The 25610-nt window shown below is 38.6% G+C and overlaps 1 protein-coding gene across 10 annotated transcripts in view; it reads right to left on the bottom strand.

Annotated features, from left to right (window-relative positions):
* Positions 1 to 24080, bottom strand: part of LOC123512171 — a 97618-nt gene extending 73538 nt beyond the window's left edge. For 6 of the 10 annotated variants that reach the window (XR_006677037.1, XR_006677038.1, XM_045268399.1 and 3 more), the window contains exon 1: positions 21877 to 22195. The gene's annotated coding sequence lies outside the window, so the exon portion shown is untranslated. Of the gene's footprint in view, positions 1 to 21876; positions 22211 to 23900 lie in introns of those variants that run through there. The other 4 variants (XM_045268395.1, XM_045268396.1, XM_045268397.1 and 1 more) reach the window with 4 other exon arrangements.
* Between the last annotated feature and the right edge of the window lie 1530 nt (positions 24081 to 25610).

Consider the following 25610-nt stretch of genomic DNA (forward strand, 5'->3'; position numbering starts at 1 on the left):
GCTCACATAACTGGACACCCCATCCACCATGTCATTTATGTAGACCGCAAACATTACTGGTGCCAACACTGATCCCTGTGGAACTCCACTCTCCACCAAGCCCCATTCTGATGGTCTGTCCTTAATTATTGTTCTCATTTCTCTTCCTACCAAAAGTCTTCCATCCATTTTAGTAAACTGCCATGCACTCCTCCTACCATTTCAAGTTTCCAGATCAGTCTCCGGTGTGGTACCTTATCAAAGGCCTTTTTTAAATCCAGATATATTCCATCAGCCCAACCATCTCTTTCCTGTATTACATCTATCACCCTCGAATAGTAACATATCAGGTTTGTCGTGCATGAACGCCCTTTTCTAAAACCAAATTGACACTCACAAAGTATGTCATTTTCTCCAAGAAGTCTGTCCATCTATTCTTCACCACCCTCTCACACATCTTAGCTACCACACTTGTAAGTGACACTGGTCTATAGTTCAATGGGTCTCTCTTGTTACCTGATTTATAGATTGGGACAATGTTAGCTCTTTTCCAGTCTTGGGGCACTACACCTTCCCTTAATGAGGCATCAATTACTTCACAAACTTTTCTGCCAGTTGCTCCTGCATTCTCTTAAAATCCATCCTGATACCCCATCAGGTCCCACAGCTTTTCTCACTTCTAAACTCCCCATCATATTCTTGATCTCCTCCACAGTTACTTGAAACTCCTTCATAATCCCTTTCTGTTCCATTACCAGTGGTTTGTCAAAAGCAGTCTCCTTTGTGAATACCTTCCGAAAGCATCCATTCATAGCCTCTGCCATTTCCTGGGATCTTCACTGCATACTCCATTTACTTCTAAACTTTCAATACTTTCTCTATTTTTGATGTTGTTGTTCACATGTCTGTAAAAAGCCTTGGTTGGTCTTTACATTTATCAATTATATCCTTTTCTTGTTTCTTTCTTTCTTCTCTTCTAATCAACACATATTCATTTCTTGCTCTTTTGTAACTTTCCCACTGCTTAATCCGTCTTTTCCTTCTCCACCTCTTCCATGCATCCTCTTTTCTTGTTCTAGCCTTTTCACATCTATCGTTAAACCAGTCCTGCTTTCCAACTTCTCTATGTTGTCTTATTGGTACAAATTTTTTCTCACCCTCTTTGTATGTGTGCGCGCGTGTGTGCGTGTGTGTGTGCGTGTGTGTGTGTGTGTGTATTTTCTAATAATTGAATGACATTAGGAAGGGTGTATGGAAGGCAGTTCTAAATACCTTCAAAACATACACAAACTGTCCCACAATGCTCTCAAAACATGCCAAACTGTTAAAATGCCTTTAAAACATATCAAACTGTCTTAAAATGTTCTCAAAACTTACCAAATTGTGTTGAAATACCTTCAAAACATGTCAAGCTGTCATAAAATGTCCTCAAAACATGCTAAACCATGTCAGAATGCCTTTAAAACATGTCAAACTGTTCTAAAATATTCTCAAAATATGCCAAACTGTGTTGAAATGACTTAAAAACATGTGAAACTGTCTTAAAATATTCCCAAAACACACCAAACTGTGTTGAAATGCCTTTAAAACATGTCAAACTGTCTGAAAATGTCCTCAAAGCAAGCCAAACTGTGTTAAAATTGAACACTAAGGAACAAACTGTCTACAACTGTAAAGCTATCAAAAGCTGTCCAATTGTAGAAGGAAAATGAAGACCAATAAAGATGTAATGAAGCACACACCTCAATGACTGACTGGCTGGCTGGCTGGCTGGCTGGCAATATCCAAAAAACAGATAAATAATAGCACTGGGCCAAGGCAAGTGAGTGAGGCACCAACCTGCCAGACCAGGAACACAGCGACAACCCAACACCAAAACAAACTACCACTTAGGCACTTACCAATTATACATCATCAAGAAATGAGTGAAAGGTAAGATTTAAAAGCAAATAAATGTTAGGCAATGAACATACTAAAATCAAGTAAAGTTAATAAAAGCACCAATAGAAAACAAGGCAGGACCGCCGTGTATGCTCTCAGAGAGGGAGAACGGAGAGACCCACACACACGTCCACCTCCTTCCGTGGTCAGTGTGTGTGTATTTACCTATTTGTGTATTACAGGGCCCAAGCTAAGCTCTCTGTGTCCTGCCTCCTTGGCCACTCCTGTCATATCTCTCTTTCATCTGATTGACACACACTGCATCATCGACATCACTGCTCAGTTTATTCCACTTATCAATACTACGATGCGGGAAACTCTACTTTCTCACGTCATTTAGACAGATGTCTATTATTAGTTTTTTTCCATGTCCTCGGAGATGATTATTTGTGGTCACCTTTATCAACTCTCTGTCCAATATGTCAATCTTGTTCACCAATTTATACATTAGTCCAATGCTTTTCAATTAGTCCAATGCTTTTCAATGTTTTAATGGACAAAATTGTACGCTGTTCCTTTCCGCAGGGCATCCAGGTCCTCATCTATACTGATGACATACTCCTCCAATGCCCCACACCCAGGATTTTCCAGGTTGCTTTGTCACAACTGGCAGCGTTGTGTGTCCAAATGGGACTAGTGATTAATGAATGTAAAACAAAATTTCAAGCTAAAGGGAAGGTCTCTCGGCTGCCCACTGTAAATAACATTCCTATCCCTAGAGTTCACATACACAAGTACCTGGGTGTTCAGATGAGCTTTAGGAAGTCTCTTCAAGCCGTCCACTATGCTCGAGACCTCTTTCTGCCACGGCTAGCACCACTTCGGCTGCTAGCCAACAGGGCCTGGGCGGGCATTCCAGTCCTAAGAATGTTCTATATATCTGTCATACGGTCCCTTATTGATTATGCCGCCCCTGTTCTAATACAGTTTAGTGCCACCCAACTCTGTCCCCTGGAGCTTGTACAGAATGAAGCCATGCGGATAATCTTGGGATGCCCCAGGACTACACGGATTGAAGTCCTCAGAGCTGAACTGCACCTGCCGAGTATTATGTGTAGGGTACAGGAAATGACTTATCGCACAATTAGTCGGATGCTATGCACGGGCTCTGACTCTCTAAAGGGATCACTGACCCCCCTGTATCATGATCCTCGCACTCCTACAATACCATACCTCAGGAAGATCTTGGGAGTACTGACAAGTGTAGGTGTAGCCGAGGCTTTTATTAACGTTGTTATGTCACCGCTGCAACCAGCCTGGAACCCTCACCGTGTCAGTGTTGATATTCACTCACTGCATCAGCCCAAGAGGGACTGGCTCCCTCATGTGCTGCAAGACACGTTCATGTTTATTGTGATGGGTCAGTCAATGGCAGCAGGTCTGGATGTGGGCTGTTCATCCGTGACTACATCTCTGCCAGTCTCTACACTGACACTGAGGTTTCCAGGCGGCTCCCTGCAACCATGTCTTCCACTAGAGCAGAACTATATGCTGTACTGGAGGCGCTCCACATTGTGGCGCCTCTCCATAAGAATGTATATTTCTTTATTGACAGTCAGGCTGCATTGTACGCCCTTCAATCCACCTCCCCCATGGACTGTGATCTAGTTAATAAGTGTCTTGATCTCATCCACGCCCTTGAAGGTGCTGGTGAAACGGTCCATTTCATCTGGATACCCTCTCATGTGGGTATCCCATTAAATGAAAAAGCAGACCACCTTGCTCAGTGTGCCCTACAAGATGACTAAATGGACCCTGGCACTGAGTACACTCTGGGTTATGTTAAGAGTAGCATTAAGGACTTTGTACAAAGTAGCATTAGTTATCAGTTGGAGCTTTGTTGCCATAGGGGCAGTAGCACTAGTCTTCACTATGCACGTGTCTCCCAGAGCTGTGCTTACACCTACAGGAGACACACTGCATCACATGATAGGTTGGCAATGAGGCTCAGATTAGGCTGCAAATACTTTTGGGAAGTCAGTGCTTCTCCTGGTGTGTGCTGTGTGCTGTGTGCTACACCAAGGGGACCACTCTGTGTCACTATATCATGGAATGTCCTCTCATTGCTAAATTTAGGCCACAAGGTCAGCATGACTTGTACAGCCTCATTGACCATCTCCTAGACTGCCACCCTCAGGGATATACTCAGGGAATATCCTCAGTTTGCTCCCAGACTGTAGGATGTCTAGGCAATAAGGTGTGCAATATGTGTATTTATTTATTGAAATACTTGTATTCTTAACATAACATAACATAACATAACATAAATAATAGGATAACAAAGGGCCACCAGGGCCCATCTAGGTTATCCTGTATCAGTCGCACAGCGACCTCGTCATCAGTACTTAAAGATACACTTACAAGTACACAATACATTATATACTAATTCTAAATATTTGGCCCATTAACAGGGCTAAGTCCTGCAGCGAAATCCTCTACAATTTGTGGTCCCCATACATATGGATCATGTCTTGTTTAACTATAGTAAATTTCTTATAAAAACTATCATGCAGTGCTATACATAATTATAAATCTAATAAATTTAAGTGCTTATCTAATCTGTTTTTAAACATTGTCAAACTAGTGCTATTTACAACCGTCTCTGGCAATGCATTCCAGAAGGCTACCACCCTATGACTAAAGAAATATTTTCTTATATCTAACCTGCAGCCTTGCTTTCTAATCTTCCTGCCATGATTTCTAGTCCTACTTCCCTCCTCTAAGGTAAAGAAAGATCTCACATCTATGTAGTTTGTATCTGAGAACATTTTAAATAACTCTATCATATCCCCTCTTATACATCTCCTCTCAAATGAAAACATGTTTAATTCCTTTAATCTATCTCTATACTTCAGGTACTTTAATGCTGGTATCATCCTAGTTGCTCTTCTCTGAACTGCTTCTAACATGTTGATATCCTGCATATAGTGGGGTGACCAGGCCTGTATGCAATACTCTAAATGGGGCCTAACATAGGAATTATATAAGCTACGCACCACTTCCTTACTTTTATAACTAACATTTCTATTTATAAAACCCAGGATCCTATTTGCCCTATTTCTTGCTTCTAAACATTGCTTTGAAAATTTCATAGTCCTGTCTATCACTACTCCTAAATCCTTTCCTTCCTCTACTGCCTCTAGCCAACATCCCTCCATCTCATAGTTAAAGTTTGTGTTGTCTTTACCTAAATGCATAACCTGACACTTTTTAGAATTAAACTCCATCTGCCACCTGTCTGCCCATGCTATCAGCCTGTCCAGGTCTCGTTATGTTCTGTAATTGTCCTTTTCACCCTGTACTGCACATGCTATCTTAGTATCATCTGCAAACTTTGATACTTTGCTACTAATTCCTATATCTAAATCATTAATGTACACCAAGAAAAGAAGAGGTCCTAGCACTGATCCTTGGGGTACCCCACTAACCACTTCCTTCCACTCAGACATTGCCCCATTTAATACTACTCTCTGTTTCCTATCAGAAAGCCATTCACTAATCCAATCAACTAACCTACCCCTATCCCATGTAGTCTCAATTTGTACACTAGCCTCCTATGTGGTACCTTATCAAACGCCTTGCTAAAATCTAGATATATAACATCTATGCTATTTCCATCATCTAACTCCTTGGTAATATATTCTAAGATATCGAGCAAATTTGTAAGACAGGACCTCCCTGATCTAAAGCCATGTTGGGTATCTCTAATTAATCTATTCTCATTTAAATGCTCCCAAATACTACCCTTAATGATTTTCTCTAGTATCTTACATACTATACTAGTTAAACTGATCGGTCTATAATTATTCGCATCATCCTTCCTACCTTTTTTAAATATTGGAGTAACATTAGCTAACTTCCAGTCCTGAGATATCTCAGCAAACCTAAGTGATCTTTCAAAGATTAACTTAAGTGCTTCAGAAATACTGTCTACACCCTCCCTAAGTACTCTGGCATGTAGCTCATCAGGACGACTAGCTTTCCTATCGTCTAGTTCAAGAATAAATTTCCTAATAATTCCCGGTTTTATATCAATATTTTCTAAAGCTCTTAAACTACTCGTTGTTGTGTATACTGTCCAGAGTTATTTTTGTGATACTTAACCTTAAGTCTTTGCCCAGGGGGTGGGTGGCAAGGCCCATCCTCCTCCTTTGTTGTAATTATTTATTAATTCAACAATAAATGTATCAATCAATCAATCAATCAGTAATTTCAAGGGTGAGGCATAATCGCATTCATAATTCGTAAGCTAAGCTAATGTGTAGTTTCTATTTTTACAAAATAGTAGGTATATGCCAATACCTAAGTAAAAAAAAAAAAAGCATTTTTCACTTGCGACCGGCAACTCTTCCACACCCAGCTGGTGGCCTTGCCACATTGTGGTGGCGACGTGATTGACCTCGTGCCACTCACTTATATATATATATATATATATATATATATATATATATATATATATATATATATATATATATATATATATATATACAATTATAAATGACTTACTAAAGAATCAAAGGTAAGCAGAGAGAGAGAGAGAGAGAGTTGTTGTTGTTTGATAAATTTATTACGCCCAAGGCAGGCGTCAGACTATACATACAGGCAAAAACAGACGTTTACAAAAGAGCAATAGGAGAGAGTGTAACAGAACAACAGTAGTGAAAACGTGGCAACACTGTACAGAGACGCTCGCCCCCCCCCCGGCCGTAAATTAAGGCTGGTCAGACTATATGCTTCTGTGCTTGCACCTTGCTTAGCCAAACGCTTTCAACTATGTCTAATAACTTATGCCTTTTCTTGTTGCTGGAAGCTTGCCTACATTCATCCTGTCTTTTCTTCATGCTGGAAATTTGCATACATTCATCTTGTCTTTCCTTCTTGGTGGAAGTTTGCCTACATTCAGCCTGTTCCTAAAACGGGTGACTGACCGTTCTAATCCCTCAAACTACCGTCCGATAGCTTTAATCTCTTGCTTGTCTTTTTTTTTTTTTCTCAATATCCTCAATAGGAAGGTTCTCAAACATCTGTCACTTCATAATCTTCTATCTGATCGCCAGTAGGCAGTGTTGCCACTCCTGTGAATTTTCACAAGATCTTGTGAATTTGGGTAAAACCTTGTGAACTTGTGAATTTTTTTGAGAAATTGGGAAATCTTGTGAATTTTGCTCATTTCCACAATACAAATCAGACAGTCAAGACAGTAGCATACTTTTACATCTACCACCACTACAATCAGTAATAATTACTTAATATAATATTAGAAGTAATCTTAATAGTGAAGGTATTAATAATAATAATTATTATTATTATTATTATTATGATTATTATTATTATTACTTTCATTATCATTGTAATCAATTGAGACGCCTTGATGTCTAGAAACCAAAATCAGAGCTGACAGCCCTGGGCTGCGTTTGAGACGGCGCACCGGCATGTGCCGGCGTACCGAAACTCCCGGATCGTCTTTTCAAACGCTTTTGGGAGCTTCCTCTGTAAAATAAACAAACCCGCTTCGTTGCTATGGTAACGCGTCCCTGGCGGCCAAAGCATCAGGAGCTATAATGGATCTCCAGCAAATATTTCATCCATGACTGCGAAATATTGCCACTGCTTCAAAGCACCTCTCCCACTCAGGTACTTGTAGAGTACTTCCCAGTGCATCTGTGAGCGTGACGGAGAACCAAGTCATAGTCTAGTCCCTGGAAAGGGCACGAAGGGCATTGGAAACATGTTGTTTGGGTCGCCATGTTTGTTAATGACGTCACCGCAGCACCACCTCTCGGGAGCGAGCGTCCCAAAGAATCCCGGCACGGCAACTCGCTACCTCTCACCGGCGTTTGAGAGGATACGTCTCGCGCCGGCACGTGCCGGTGCGCCGTCTCAAACGCACCCCTACCCCTGGCTGTCCTGTGATTCCTGTCCCCGTCACGTTCAGTACACGTACGCGACACGTATGGTTGTCAGGCTGGCCCGTCCCGCGCACTCAGTCTCCTGCGTCTCTCATCGCTGGTCCAGGAATCTAGGATTAGTGCTTTTAAGTGTACACAAATAAACAAACGAAAAGACATGGATTCCGACGGCCCAAGTACTAGTTCTGTTTCTCCACCAGGAAAGAAAAAAAGACTGGTATCGCCAAAGTTTTAATAAGGAGTGGCTGAAAATCGATGAGCTGAAGGACTGGCTCAAGCCTGATCCTAGTGATGAATGTGCAGCATTGTGCAGTGTTTGCGACTGCAAGTTGAAAAGTTGTAACAAAGCATCACTTCTGAATCACAAAGACTCCTCCAAACACTTGAAAAATTTTTCGTCAAAGAAACAAAATGTTAAAATTCAGGGTTTTCTAAGAAAACTACCTGAAGATGATTCTCATGACAAGGTGTCAAAGGCTGAGGTTTTACTCACAGGATACATAGTTGAACATGGTGTACCTTTCGCACAGGCGGATCATTTAGTGGAAACTATAAAGAAAATGTTTCCGGACTGTGAAGTTGCACGTGACATGACTGAAAAAAACAAAAACCTCTTACGTGTTTCAAGAAGGCATTGCTTGGGAGGAACGAGAGAGTGTAGCCGCCATCTACAGGGGCAGTTACTTTTCCCTCATAATAGATGAGAGTACAGACGTTTCTGTTTCTCAGGTGCTAGCAGTGATGGTGCGCTATTATGATGAAAAGAAACGCAGACTAACAGATGCACTACTAGACATAGTTGAAGTGGACGATGCAAGTGCCTCAGGACTGTACAAGTGTGTGAAGGAAATGCTGGAAAGCAAAGAGATTCCTTTGGGAAACATCATTGGCTTTGCGAGTGATAATTGTTCCACCATGTTTGGAAGAAATAATGGTTTTCAGGCGATGTTAAGGAAGGATGTTCCTGATGTATTTATCATTGGATGTGTATGTCATTCCTTTGCCTTATGCGCTAGTCGTGCTGCTGTCTGTTTGCCCTCAAGGTTTGAATCCCTTATGAAGGATATTTGTTGTTATTTTGCAAGAAGTAGCAAGCGTCAGCATGACTTTCATTTACTGCAAGAAGTTGTACAGGCACCTCAACATAAAATGCTGAAATTTTCTCAAACTCGCTGGCTGTCACGAGGAAAAGTCATAACCAGAATTTTAGAACAATGGGAAGCACTTAAGCTTTTCTTTCAAGCAGAAGCAAAAACTGACAAAATTGATGGTGCTGGACAAATTCTTAACACAATGAATTCTCCTGGAACTAAGCATATGCTGGTCTTCCTTAATTACGTCCTACAGAAAGTGGATAGGATGAACCTGGAATTTCAGTCAGAGCACTTCAGATTATCCACCCTTTTTTCAACAATAACAGATGAGTATAGTAGTTTGTTGGGCATGTTTGTTTGGGATGAAGTGGTGCATTTACAAAAACTAGGTGACATTAGTCCTCACAACCCTAGGAATCACAAAACTCGAGGAGATTGATCTCGGAGGAAGGTGTGAAGCTCTGCTAACCGCAGAACCTCTTAGAGATGGTGAAAAATGATTTCGAAGTGACTGTAAAGTCTTCCTCTCCGAACTATGTGGACAGATAAGGAAAAGATTTACTTTTGAAAAGCAAAGCGTCCTTGCCTTATTAAGAGCCTTGGAACCCAGTGAAGCCTTGTCCCCACAAAGAAATATGAAATCTATATCAAAGCTGGCAGTGCACTTTCCAATGCTGGTGAAAGAGGAAGATCTAGATCAACTACAAGATCAGTGGAGGGACTTGCTATACACAAGATCAGCCTTAGAAAATATTAGTAAGCAAGCAACAACATTTTGGAGTGAAATAAAAAAGTGAAAGATGGTAATGATATTTGTAAATTTGGCCTCTTATCAAAATTCATGTGCAATCTTCTCGCATTGCCTCATTCATCAGCCTCAGTAGAAAGAATATTTTCCCAGCTCAATATGATTAAAACAAACCAGACTAACAGACTGCATGTTGCTACTACTGCTAATCGCATCCTAGCAAAACAATCCATTTCAAGGCAAGACGTCCCGTGCTATAACTGGGAACCATCAAAATCACTAATTAATGACGTAAAAAGCGGGAAATGCCACCAGCGATACGTGAGTCGGCGGAAGAAGATGAGAGAAAAGATGAATCTAGCAACTCTACATTCAGGGAATGTTGACAGCGATGATGATGATGACCTCTCCATGCAATTTTTTCGTCAATAGCATCATCATCGGTAGTAAAACACTAATTTTGTATGTTAATCAGGCAAATTATCATCAAATATCTGAAGTTTGTGAATTTGTTTTCATTCTTGTGAAAAATCAAGTGTGTATCTAGTGATTTCCGAAAATCTCGAGTGGCAACACTGCCAGTAGGACTTCCGTCAAGGCCGCTCTACTGGTGATCTTCTGGCTTTCCTTAAGACAGGTTCACACGTGCCAGTTTGTGACCGATATTTTATGTACGTAGAGTTTTCCGACTCGCAATCGGCGCTTAACGACCAGAAAGCAGTCGCAAAGCAAGATCACCATGTTGGTAATTTACGTCGTGACGTCACGGAGTAAGGTTTGAAAATGTGATCTCCAGATACAGAGAAGATGCTCTACAAAAACTGTTTCCCTTAATGCAGTGTTGTTCAAGGATTCTATCTTGTGTACTCCTTGGTATTGTTGGAGGTGAGGACTGAAGACTTGTCGGGATTTAATTTGATTGCAATTGTGCATAATCTTAAAATTAACAATTTTCTTATGAGAAATGTAGGCTAATTCATAATGTGATAGACACTCCTTTCTTTCTTTCTACTTAGCCAGACGTATCCACAGGCATTTTCTTTTCTGTTGACTCTTCCGGTATGCCAAAAGAAGAGCAACCCCAGTTTCAACATCGTCACTAGAGGAAGACATCTTAGCGGGTATAGTCTGACCGAGCTTAATTTACGGCTATGGGGGGCCGAAGGGAACTCTACAGTGCTGCCACGTTTCCAAAAAATGCGATGTGAAATGGAAGTTATTGGTGTACAAGGCATCGCAAATACCATCAATTCAGATGTATAAAATTTCGACTTGTGTATATAGATGGCTGAATCAACAGTAACCATCATATGCATAAAAAACTATATAGTACCATACAAACATGGCATACATATTCAACAGTGTTGCTGATATCAACTGTAGTAACTTATAATGGTACTTAGCGTATGTTTAGGGTGTGTAATAATATCAGCGTTACAGATATAAGATAATGAGCATGGAAAAAAGAAATAATCTATTATCCAAAGTAAAAAAAATAGTAGAAGTCTTGTGAGTGGCGGCAATACTGATGAACCCAGCCTGGCCAGGCCGAATAGCCTCACCTTGTAGTACCAGATGTTGCTATAATTATAAGATAAAATGCTCACATTTACTGGCTTTTACAGTAATTTCAAGGGTGAGGCATAATCGCATTCATAATTCGTAAGCCAAGCTAATGTGTAGTTTTTATTTTTACAAAATAGTAGGTATATGCCAATACCTAAGTGAAAAAAAAAAAGCATTTTTCACTTGTGAGCGGCAACTCTTCCACATCCAGCTGGTGGCCTTGACACATTGTGGTGGCGACGTGACTGACTTCGTGCCACTCACATATATATATATATATATATATATATATATATATATATATATATATATATATATATATATATATATATATATATATATATATATATATATATATATATATATATATATATATATATATATATATATATATATATATATATATATATATACAATAATAAATGACTCTCTGCTTACCTTTGATTCTTTAGTAAGAGAGAGAGAGAGAGAGAGAGAGAGAGAGAGAGAGAGAGAGAGAGATTAACAGAACAGTAGTGAAAACGTGGCACCACTGTACAAAGACGCTCGCCCCCCCATGGCCGTAAATTAAGGCTGGTCAGACTTTTTTTTTTTTATATAGTCGTTTGTTTACATTCACTTCCCGCCAAGACGCCAACTAGTCGATATTCCCCTGGCGCTACGTCTGACACTTTCCGACTAGAAGGGATGAGTCGGAAACTCAAGCTAGGCACGTAAAATATCAGTCGCAAATTGGCACGCGTGAACCTGCCTTTACTGAATCTTTGTCACCCACTTTTAGAAATTTCGGTGAAACATTTGCTGTTACGTTAAGGCGGGTTCATACGTATCAATTTGCGATTGAAATTGCAAGTCAGCAGTGCCTAGAGACTGGAAAAAGTCGCAAAAGAAAGCCAATATGGTTTTATTCAGTCAATTTCCAACTCTGTTTACGTTGTGACGTCATGGAGAAAAGTTTGAAAATGTGGTGACAATGTAGGGAAGAAGATTTTGGAGTTGGTGAGGGAAAAGAGCACATCTGGGATACTAAAAGTGAGTTTTACAGCAAATCAGCTTTCGATGAGAGCTGCCACTCCCCGATGACTGCTTCCCTCTGCTGGGTGTTGTTGGAGGTGAGGAATGAATGCTTGTGATGATTTTATTTGATCGTAATCGCCATCGTCACATTTTGTTGGGTAGGTGTTTGTTTACATTCACTTTCCACTAACCAATCGATACTTCCCAGTCTCTATGTGTGAAAGTGTTCCGACTAGAAGGGCTCAGTGCTTCAGTCGATATACTTCTAGCAACTTGCAGTTTCAGTCGCATATTGACGTGTGAACCCGAGTTTAGACATATTAATAAAAGCTTTTGATAGATTGTGGCACAAAGTATATATTTATTTCAAAGCTGTCGTTTTACGGTTTCTATCTTTTTTTTTTTTTTTTTTTTTCAACTTTACCTTAAATTTACTTTCCGACCATTATATTGCAGCCGTGCTAGATGGCCACTGTTCCTCATGGTTCTGTCCTGTCATCCACTCTCGTTCTATTGTTCATTAATAATCTTATTAACTAAACTTCTTGGCATATCCACTCTTAAGCTGATGATATCACCCCTACATCTTTCTACGTATTTTCAGAAGTGACCAACTCTTCAGGTAGTTGCCAGTTGTGGTGCCTCACACTGTGATGTGAGGCTGCTGGCGATAGAGGATGCTAAGTAATAAGAGAATAGTTAATTATCATAACTTGTAGTATTAAGGACATATGAGCATTAGTAAATATAACAGTAAGTAACAGTAGTGAAGATGTACGGAGGTTAACTTAAATCATGTCAAGAACTTAAAAGTAAAAAAGGCTCAGGTAAACATTCAACAGCACTTCAAAAAAGTACCAGGACTAAGTCATCAAGAAAAGGTAGCAAAAGCTGAATTAATTATTTCAGGATTTATGGCAGAGCATAACATGCCATTTCTCCAAGCAGACCATTTAGTGAATGTCTTGAAAAAAGCTTTTGCAGACAGTGACATTGCTAAGGATATTTCACTGAAAAAAACTAAAGCATCATATTTACTGCAACATGGCATTGCTTGGGAAGAGCGTCAGAAAATAGTTAACATATGTAAGGAGAACAAATTCTCATTAATAATTGACGAGAGCACTGACGCATCTGTCTCACAGATCCTGGCACTGGTGGTAAGATTTTATGATAGAAAGAGGTCAAAAGTAACAGACGCCCTTTTAGATATTGTTGAGGTAAATGATGGTACAGCAAATGGACTGTACAGTGCAGTGAAAGAGGTTTTTAGCTCAGCAGGAATTCCATTGAGCAATATAATAGGATTTGCAAGTGATAATTGTTCTACCATGCTGGGGGCGAACAATGGTTTCCAAGCACTTCTAAAGAAGGATCTTCCACATGTTTTTGTCTTAGGTTGTATCTGTCACTCATTTGCATTATGTGCCAGCCATGCAAGTAGTCGGTTACCATCATGGCTAGAATCCTTCTTGAAGGATATATGTTGCTACTTTGCGCGAAGCAGCAAGCGAAATCATGATTTTCGGTTAATTCAAGAAGTACTTGATATGCCAAGTCATAAGATGCTGAAGTTAGCACAGACAAGGTGGCTATCTAGAGGAAAAGTAGTTTCTAGAGTCTTGGAGCAATGGGATGCCCTAAAGCTATTCTTTCAAAGCGAATCAAGGACCGACAAAGTTGATGGAGCTTCACAGATACATAAAATGATGACGACTCGTGGAACGAAACACATGCTGCTATTCATAAACTACATTTTGGGTAAGGTTGACATGATGAATATTGAATTTCAGTCTCAGCACTTCAGACTTGGAACCTTGCACTCAACCATTTCAGATAATTATCGCAGCATTCTTGGTCTCTTCCTAAAACCTGAAGTAATCCAGTCTCATCAGCTAGCTCTCATTGACCCAAGTGATGAATCTTTGCACAAGAGACTGGAAGATCTTAGTCTAGGTGGCAGATGTGAGGGACTGCTGGAGTTAGAAGCTCTTCAGGATAAAGAAAGACTGTTTCGAGTTCACTGCAAACAGTTCCTAGTAGAGTTATGTCTGCAGATAAAAAAGAGATTTCCATTTGCAAAGGATAGTATTATTGCAATGTTGAAAGCTATGAACCCAACAGAAGCTCTCTCAAATACACGGAGCCTGCAATCCCTAACAAAACTTGCAATTCATTTCCCAACTCTGGTAAATGAGAAAGATCTAGACATCTTACAAGAACAATGGAACGATCTTCTCTTGCTAAAGATTCACTGAAGTGCCTAAATCAATCTGCAACCACTTTCTGGAATGATTTACACTCAGTCAAAGATGGAAACAACAGAGCAAAGTTTGGTCTTGTGTCTGGATTAATGTGTGGTTTACTAGCTTTGCCACATTCTTCTGCATGTGAGGAAAGGATTTTTTCACAGATCAATATAATAAAAAATGATAAGACCAACAAGTTACATGCAAATACCGTAGCAAATCGCTTGCTAGCACAGATTCTGTCTGGTCGTCAGTGAGAGAGGTGTTGCATTCCGCCCTCTGATTCCTCCATACATCTTATTCAGGAAGTCAACAGAAGGTCACGCAGGTACGCCACAGAATGCCTGACTTCTGATCTTTCTAAGATTCTTGATTGGGGCAGTGAAAACTAAATAGTTTTCAATGCCTCCATCTATCAACTCGTCACAATCTTCCAGACAACTATCCCCTCTTCGTAAGTGACATTCAGCTTTTGCCCTCTTCTACACTGAATATCCTCGGTCTGTCCTTTACTCATAATCTTAAATGGAAATTTCACATTTCATCTCTTGCTAAAACAATTTCTATGAAGTTAGGCGTTCTGAGGCGTCTCCGCCAGTTTTTCTCGCCCTTCCAACTGCTACCTCTGTACTTGTATGGAGTACTCTTCGCATGTTTGGGGGGTTCCACTCACATTTTTATTAGATAGGGTGGAATCAAAAGTTCTTCGTATCTTCAACTCCCCTCCTCTGACTGATTGTCTTCAGCCTCTTTCTCACCGCCGGAATGTTGCATCTCTTGCTATCTTCTACCGCTATTTTCATACTAAGTGCTCTACTTATCTTGCTAACTGCATGCCTCCCCTCCTCCTGCAGTCTCGCTGCACAAGGCTTTCTTCTTCCTCTCGCCCCTATTTTGTCCAACTCTCTAATGCAAGAGTTAAACCAGTACTCTCAATCATTCATACCTTTCTCTGGTAAACTCTGGAATTCCCTCCCTGCTTCTGTATTTCCATCTTCCTTCGACTTAACTTGAGGTTTCCAAACATTTGTCCCTTGCTTTTGGATCATTCTTAATCTCTTTAGAGGAACTGGCAATTAAGGGGGCTTTTTTTTCCCCTTTGCCAGTTCCCCTTCTTATATATATATATATATATATATATATATATATATATATATATATATATATATATATATATATATATATATATATATATATATATATAGAGAGAGAGAGAGAGAGAGAGAGAGAGATTGGTTGAGTGAGTGAGTGAGTGATTGTTATTAATATACAATATACAAAAGCTCTTTGGCCTATGTCCAGCCAGTTCCACTTATGAATTATAGGAAACCTTCCATAAAGATGTGTCCTATGATTTTACCAAGTGTTATAATTACATATCGGTACTTTTTTTTTTTTTCCATTTATTTTCATTTATTTATTTATTTTTATTTACTTATTTATTTAGTTTTTTAGTAGTGTTGTGTGTGTGTGTGTGTGTGTGTGTGTGTGTGTGTGTGTGTGTGTGTGTGTGTGTGTGTGTGTGTAAGATTAAAAGATTGGTTTGGGATTCTTTTCTCTTTATATTTATTTATTGTATGTTGTAAATGTTGCATATAGATTAGTGTTTGCCTGCTCAATTACCTTTTTATTTTGATGTTGATTATATCGTATACTAACTAGTGTGCTATGTCTGTAAAAAGTTATGGACACTAATCTTTTACAGTTAAGTCACAAAGCTGCACAGAAATCAGAGGTGCCTACGAAGTTGTAGTCCACAGATTAGTATGTGTGCAGGTCCTTTCACACACTGACCATTGGAACACCCCTTATGCACGTTAGCAGATAGTATTTAGTTCGTAATATAGAATTTTTTTTTTTTTCCATACATAATCGCGACATGGTTACTGTATCAAACTTCCCAAACAATAAGAATTTCATTATGATTATTTTATTATGAGACACATTCATAGGTAAGATATATAATGGTCATCACATGATTACATGTGTATTATTCTCCACAACTCTACTGGGGAGGGTATCATGCTCATTGTTCCATGCCAGTTTGACTCCCAGCCCTCATCGTGGAAAGGTTGTGATTTACAACTGTTGTTATTCCTTTGAAATTGGCAGTTGTCATATTCACAACCTTTCAAGTTTTACATTTCCTCTCTTAGTGAGCCTAAAGATGTCCTATTTCTTAATATAGTGTGACGATTTCAGGTGCCGGATAGTTCGGCTAGATTTAAGTTGGGTTACATTAGTGCGTTTTATTAGAGTTGAACGCAATACACACGAAAAATTTATGACAGTGATTCTTAACAAGGGGTGCTCGTACCTCAATGGGCTGTAAATTCGAATCCAAAGAAGTTGCAAGATACCTATCAACAATTAAAGCAATATATATATATATATATATATATATATATATATATATATATATATATATATATATATATATATATATATATATATATATACTATTTTCTACTCTACACAAAATACATTTTTATGCGACATGAGTGTTCTGAGCTAAAGATAAAGCCGCATCTTCCTAATGAAGTGGCAACGTTATAACAGACTCGAACACGTACAGGATACACGTGTGCGATTGAAAGAAGAGAGAGGGCATTTTAGGGTAAAATACCCTAAACTAGGGTAATTGGAGCCTTCTTAGGGTAGTGTTTAGGGTAATGCATAAACTAGGGTAATTTTAGGGTATTCTGCCGCCCTATGGATAGGTGTGCTTGGAATGGTGCCAATCTGGTGGCAGGCTGGTTCTCTTTCATGTTCGATCCATGTACACAATCATCCCCGTGACTTGTACCATCCCTTCACCCCAACCCCCACCCCATCCCCTTTCTCCCCAGTCTCCACTCACCCGTCTACTTCGCGTACACGTTTTGGACCTTCGGACGGTTAGTCTAACCGTCCGAAGGTCCAGAATGTGTGTGTGTTTGGGAGTGGGGGGGGCAATATTCAAACTAAGAGTGCAACTTCGACAATCTAGGGTAAAACACTCGAATCTAGGGTAAAATCGACAAAAATCTAGGGTAAGATTTCATCAACTCATGGAAACACTGTTATCGTCACGTGTCAGACCACCTTGCCCTCCCGTACCACCAACACTCAGTCTTCTCTGCCTGAGTAAGTTATGGTTTCCATGTTTTAATACATTTTAATTACTGATACAAATACAGTTAGGTGGAGGATGGTTTTGTAACATTTTTGATTTTGCTTTCATATATTTAAATGGGTGGTTTATGTAATATAGATCATTACTGTATTTTTGTATTTCAACAGTCAGGGGGTGCGAGAATTGGCTGCAGATTAGAAAGGGATGCATTTATTGAAAAAAAGTTAAAAACCACAGACGTGATCTTGGTCAAGTTGTAGGTCACATAATTTGGAGCATTTTCTAATAGTTACACCATTTAGTGCAAATAATGAACGACTCGCTAACATATTATGGAAACTGATCTCTATTTTCCCTTGGCTGCTGGCTCAATTAGTAGTGCTTTATGTTGGTATGTTGGTTTCCGAAATGGAATATCGCATGATCGCTTGCACTTTCGTTCAGCCAGTAAGTGCTGGTTTATTGACGATGTATTATAGTTAGAGCATCATTGCACGTCATTTAACTTCCGGCTACTTACAAAGGTACTTAGTGTTACAATGTAAGCCAAGTGTTGTGGACGCAGACTTGAATACTGGCATTTTAACGTATATTTTATATGATCTTTCTTACGATCATACAATATTTTGCTAAAATCAGTTGAGTGATGGATGAACAATCAGTGGCGCCAGCACCCTTTGAGGATGAGGAAGATGAGGTCCTTATTGGGAAACACACACACACACACACACAATATAAAAAATATATATATATATATATATATATATATATATATATATATATATATATATATATATATTTATTTATTTATTTATTTATTTATTCATTTATTCATTTATTTATTTATATTTATATATGAATTTGTTGATTTGAAAACAAAATTATTAGTATCGTTATCGTTAGTATCAGAAATTTTGAATGTGACGAATTATCGGTTATCACTTATGGGGCGATATATTTATATCTTCGGTTATGAATAACAGGTTATCGCTGATAAGGCTTTGCTCATCGATTTATAGGTTTTTCTTGCTATCGCTCAGAGCTGTGCCAGTGTTAATGTGTAGGTTCAGGTTCCTTGAAGTGTTTATGATTTTTACTGAGAGCATTTTGTGTTTCCTGCTTTCATGAAAGTTTCACGCGTCCTTTTGGTATTTGGTTAGTATGGTTACTTCTGCTACTAGAATCTAAATTCATTGCTGTGGGCCTGTTGTTGCTGCACCTGCTTTTATAGTAATGACTATATATATATATATATATATATATATATATATATATATATATATATATATATATATATATATATATATATATATATATATATATATATGTGTGTGTGTGTGTGTGTAGTCGCCAGTTGTGGTGCCTCACACTGTGATGTGAGGCTGCTGGCGATAGAGGATGCTAAGTAATAAGAGAATAGTTAATTATCATAACTTGTAGTATTAAGGACATATGAGCATTAGTAAATATAACAGTAAGTAACAGTAGTGAAGATGTACGGAGGTTAACTTAGATGCAGAGAGGTAGTGAGAGGGTTGTTTATGTGCAAAGACTGATGACGCTGCGCGTAGGATAGATAAGGACACAGAGGATCGCTGCTGATTCTGCAGGGGATGAAGAAATAGGTCGCATGTGGTGTGCCCCAGCTGCCTCTGAAGGAGGCAAATTCTGTCTGGTCGTCAGTGAGAGAGGTGTTGCATTCCGCCCTCTGATTTCTCCATACATCTTATTCTGTCCAACGCCGACCCTCATTGTCGTAAGTGTTATGCCATAGTTCATTTGATATTTGCTACTCAGCTGAGAATTATTAAGTTAATGGTTATTACACTGAGTTACAATACACGCCTTTGTGTCATTGTTCATGATTCATGTTACTTATCTCTGTGTCAATGATTATGTATAAATAGGGCAGTGGTTCTTAACCTCTGGGTCGTGACCCAAAGTTGGGTCGCCAAGCCATTTTATTGGGTCGCTAAGGGATTGCAGAAAATAATTATTTTCCCACTACAAATATATTATAATTATATATTGTAATAACTAAAAATCATGATGCATTGTTTTAGGATTCTAAGTAGACCATGATTAAACAAAAACTCCAAAGCAGTAAATTTATTTGAAGTGTAAAGAATCTCCCATACCCAACAAGACATCTGCCTCTTAAACGTAATCGTTGGCGGAGGTGGAGGGTGTATAGGAGGAAGCAGAGTGGAGGACAATTTGTATATCTATGTAGGCTTGGGTCGCGATGGTTGATTTGTGCAAGATTTTGGGTCGCTGCCAAAAAAGGTTAAGAACCACTGAAATAGGGCATTAAGAATTATCTGGTACATTATGATGTTTATATCGGTTATGCTTACGTTGCCTGTATGTTGTATTAATTAATCAATTACATGTTATGATGGCTATATGTCTTATTTTGCATGTTTTCTTTTGTTTACATTTCAATATTCCTCATACTGGTGTCAATTTGATTGTCATGCAGGTTAACCGCATTAAAGCGAGTAAACGACTGGGTCATTTTGTCATCCTGAATACTACATTCGCCCAGCGGCGACTACAATATATATGTGTGTGTGTGTGTGTGGGTTTCACTGTTTGATCTGCTGCAGTCTCTGACGAGACAGCCAGACGTTAGCCTACGGAACGAGCTCAGAGCTCATTATTTCCGATCTTCGGATAGGCCTGAGACCAGGCACACACCACACACCGGGACAACAAGGTCACAACTCCTCGATTTACATCCCGTACCTACTCACTACTAGGTGAAAGGAGACACCCAAATATCTCTACCCAGCCGGGGAATCGAACCCCGGTCCTCTGGCTTGTGTGTGTGTGTGTGTGTGTGTGTGTGTGTGTGTGTGTGTGTGTGTGTGTATTTACTTAGTTAATTTTAACTAGTTGTATTGTACAGTGTTCGAGCGAGGCTTATAGTGTCCTGTCACCATGTCTCCATTAGTGTGAGTGTGTGTGGGTGTAATTCACCTTGGTCGGTCGCCTGCTGGTCACCCAGCCAGTCTTCCCCATTACGGAGGGAGCTCAGAGCTCATAGACCGATCTTCGGGTAGGACTGAGACCACAACAAAAATTTCTCTCCTTTCATAGATAGTATCTCTTCTACCATCACCACCACCATCACCTTCATAAACTACTACTACTACTACTACTACTACTACTACTACTACTACTATTAACTGGAGGTAGTATTAATAAAACAAGTTATATTAACTTAGTTATGCATGTTCTTTAATTTGAAGCTGAAATGAGTTTCGATTAGAATGAAACACGGTAGACCATGGTGTGTTAAGACGAGTAATTTTATAATGTGCGATGCATGTGATTACTGTCACAAAGAAATCATTCCACTTGTGCCATTTATGAGAGATTTGTGACTCGCCTGTGTGAAAATTTACATGTACGTATATATGATTTTTTTTTACAACTCTCTTCAGTAGAGAATCTATTTACATAGCCCGTACTGAATGGTATAATTATATATGCAAGAACAAAAAAGAGGAAACTTTAAGCGTCACATAATAATATATAGTGTCACCTGTGTTCGGTTCTTCACTCCACAGGCGTCGTTTTCAGTTATTGACAGGGCTCAGAATATAAGCATTTTACACATTCCTTTCACGCTGGTCTCCCGGGAGCTTACAAAGCTCACAATTACTCACGGGTACAAGCTTTATATGCTTCCAGGAAAATCGATGGCAGAAATAGGTGGGCAGAGGGGGCAGGGTAGCAGAACAAAAGATAATTAAGGTGCACTCGTGGGCGGCAATAAAAACATTAGGTGAAAACAAGTCAATGTGTGGGTACTGTTTTCAATAAAATCTCGAGCACACATAATTATTTGCACACAACACAGTTAACCTAATTGATAGCTGCTGATTTTATGCCTCGCTCTGAGGGCAGCTAGGATGAATAATTGAGATTTTTAAAATCGCTAGCGATGTTTTAATAAATTTTCGAGGGTTGAAAATCTCAGCTAGAATAAAAAGCTCTCTCTGATGAGAGCTGTAAGAAGAATTGCTGCTTTTCCTTGGACAAGAAGGTAAAATAATACCTAAAAACCTTTGGAATAGGTAGAGAAGAATGGGCAATTCACTCATCAAACATTAAAATGATCATGTATTCTATGTCATCAGCATCTTAACAGTAAGACTTCGATAGTATTAGTTACAGGCTTGAATGTTTTAGTATTACAGTAAAATCTAATTGAAGAATTGAACTAACTAGATGTATGTACTGTACTTACTTTTGCTATTGTGAGGCGGTGCATCAGTGATAAGTTAACTGACGTTTCACAGGAAGTGTTTGGAGTGCGTAGTCGTAGTACGTGTAACCAAGTGAGTTGTATCAGATAGATTGTGCTCGTAGTTGGCAACTTTAATTTGGCAGTTGCTTCCGTTGCTGTTGAAAAATCATGGTTTTGGCAGACACTCCATCATATTTTGATTATTCAGATTCATTATTTCACTATGAACAAAAAGAAAGGCGGAAGGTATGAACCAGAAAGTGTAACTGCGAGGCAACACTATGGTCTCTTATTTTTCTCTTATCCTACCAGAGTTATTCGGGTTCTTCTGAAAACACATTTAATATAAAGGGTGATAAGGTATCTTTAATTTGACCAAAAGGATAAAAGGCACAAGTTCAAACTATCTAAAAATTACTTCCTGTCACACTCAAGTTTCCCAGAAAAAAACAACCAAACAAACAATCCTTACTAGCAGCTTGTTAATTAAACTCAAACCGCAGCCAGTAGAGCGAACAGCGTTGCATCAAGGTCTGAAGAGCCCGTTGGGAGCTTTGTGTATTTGTGTATATTTTTGTAGATTGTCGAATATGTGAAGTCAGCCTTCCCAAAATATTTTTTCGTGATCTATAATGTTTTTGTGGGAGATGTATTCACAATTTCTCTATCAGTTTACAATAAAGGGATAGTGCCCAATCTTGTGACATCATTGAAGTTTTCGATGAGTGCTAGGCTAGATATTTTTGTCAACTGGAACAAATTGTTATCTTCATTACTAAAACTCATTTAGGATACACTTGAATATATTGTATTCTATATTCCTTCCTTTTATTTATTTCTTTATTGTCCAATATCTGAATGTGGGTTACGGTGCAACAGTATGTGAAAACTTAGTCCAGCGATCGCTGAAACTGTGACGTGAGGACACTGATACAGAAAACCCTAGAGGAAGGTCAAAGACATAGCTAGACAGACAGAGGGGAATGGATGGAGACGAGATCATGAAATATATGAAAAGTTCTTGGCGCACAGTGGGAAAAAAATGTAGATTAATTTAACAAAATTGACCTTATGAATTACAGAAGGGAATAACTTAAGGAGCGATCTAATGCGAAACATGGTATAAGAGAAAAATAAAATGAGAGGTAATATGATGTTTAACAACCACAAGTGAAGTCACTGATAGATTATATCATTTGTATATAGCTACTGGAATCATTGTTATACGCTATCAGATAATTACAATCTCTCTCTCTCTCTCTCTCTCTCTCTCTCTCTCTCTCTCTCTCTCTCTCTCTCTCTCTCCTATAGTTCTCAACACACACACACACACACAAGATGGGAGATGGAGTAGAACTAGAAAAAGTAAAAAAGGAAAAGGACTTGGGAGTGACGATGGTAGAAAACAATCAACCGGTAAGCCATATTGATAGAATTTTCAGAGAGACATATAATTTGCTAAGGAATATTGGATTAACATTTCACTACATGGAGAAAGAAATGAAGAAATTGATAAATACTGAAATAAGACCCAGATTGGAATACGCAGGAGTTGTGGGGACCCCCCATAAAAAGAAACACAAAGAAATTGGAGACTACAAAAAATGGCTACAAGAATGGTTTCGGAATTTAAAGGGATGACGTATGAGGACAGACTAAAAGCTATGGATCTACCAACCCTGGAACAGAGAAGAGAGAGGGGATCTGATACAAGTTTATAAATTGATTAACGGAATGGATCAAGTGGATAATGAGAAACTAATCCTGAGAGAAGAATATGACATTAGAAGCACAAGATCGAAACTGAGGAAGGGAAGATGTCTTAGAGATGTTAAAAAATATAGTTTCCCGCAAAGATGTGTTAAGACTTGGAACAGTTTGAGTGAGGAAGTAACGAGTGTGCATAGTTTTAAAGAAAAATTGGATAAGTGTAGATATGGAGACGGGGCCACACGAACATAAAGCTCAGGCCCTGTAAAACTACAACTAGGTAAACACACACACACACACACACACATACATACAGGGGGGGAGGGGGACTGCAGCTGGATCTCCTGCAGGTGCCGGTGGTATGGTGCTGTGGTAGGGTCTGGTACTGTTGATGGGAAGTATACCGCTGCTGGGTGTCGTGACAGGGACGCGACCTGTAGCGAGACAACCAGCGTCTCTACGACCACAAGTGCAGGTGTAGCAGTAGAAAGTAGAAAGTGAATGTCCATGGAACGCGCCAACTGCGCTTGTGTGGACAGTGGTAGTTCTGCCAGGCGCATGATTCATTATGATATATAGGACGCGGGAGCAGCGCATGTCTTCCACCAGAGATGTTTCCAGTGAATTCGTATTTTAGATTTGGGAAACTGTCTTCCTTATATTATATTTTTTATTGTAAAAAGGTTGGTGTATAATACATTAGTAATAATTTTACAACTTTATCCACGGTTAATTATTCTCCTTGTCGCTGCACTGTTAAGATAGTTCTTTGACTACATAGGATTTACCTATATGGTTTCTACGTAGACTTTAATTTCCTTACTTAAGTGTCGTTTATATCGTGAAGATAAATTATCCGAGTGCAACATTTTCACCTCAACCTTAATTTTAGCAAAACGATGATGATGGATATTGTCGCAACAACGATAACATTAATAATAACAATAATAATATAATAAAAAATAAAAATTATAATAATGATAATAATAAATAATAATAATAATAATAATAATAATAATAATAATAATAATAATAATAATAATAATAATAATAATAATAATAATAATAATAATAACAATAATTATAATAGTAATAATAATAACAATAATTATAACAGTAATAATAATAAAAATAATGTTAATAATAATAATAATCATTATTATAGTAATGATGATAATAATTATAGTAATGATAATAATAATAGGTAAAGGCTTTTGCCTTATATTATAGACTGAGCGTATAGCCTAATATTTTTTCCATGGTTAACTTTCACGGAGCAAAACACGTTTACAGTTATCAGCAGTTGACGCGTTCCATGGACATTCCACTTCCTACTGCTAGTGCAGTAGGAAGTAGAATGTCCATCGAAAGCGTCAACTGCGCATGCTTTGGTACGATAACTTGGGCGTTCCATAGACGTTCCACTTCCTACTGCTACACAGGCAAGCGAGACTGGTACCACAAAAAAAATAATAATAATAAATAAATAAATAAATAAATAAATAAATAAGATAAAATAAAAGAAAATAAAGACGAAAATAAACCATATGGGACGAAAGAAGGTTGATGATTGATTGGTTGATAACTTTATTGTTGTAGCAGTGTATACATAAGAGAATTAAGAACCATCATTAACTCGTTAACTACTTAATTAATCGTTTTACTATGCCACTAACAGCTATATTTTCTGAATTACCTTTTGCATACTTCAGCAGTGACGAATTGATTTCTTTACTTACGTCTGACTACTCAATCAGTTAAGCAGATCGTTCATTCCTTTATCTGTTAAACCGAAAATAATTATTAGGGTAATGAATTTTAAGTAACTGATTCAGTTTCCTTCGCACTATGTAGCTTAGGTGTCCATAATACGGTAGTTTAATATAGTAATTCTTACTTGGGTTATCATCGTTATCTGATTTGGCGGTAAATATATTATTCAGGAAATTAAATATACAATTTTCTATTAGATTTAGTGGGTAACTATTATTTTGAAAAAAATTCGTCAGGAAATTTATTTCATC

This window comes from Portunus trituberculatus, chromosome 33 (assembly GCF_017591435.1).
Source record: "Portunus trituberculatus isolate SZX2019 chromosome 33, ASM1759143v1, whole genome shotgun sequence".
In the NCBI taxonomy this organism is placed as follows: domain Eukaryota; kingdom Metazoa; phylum Arthropoda; class Malacostraca; order Decapoda; family Portunidae; genus Portunus; species Portunus trituberculatus.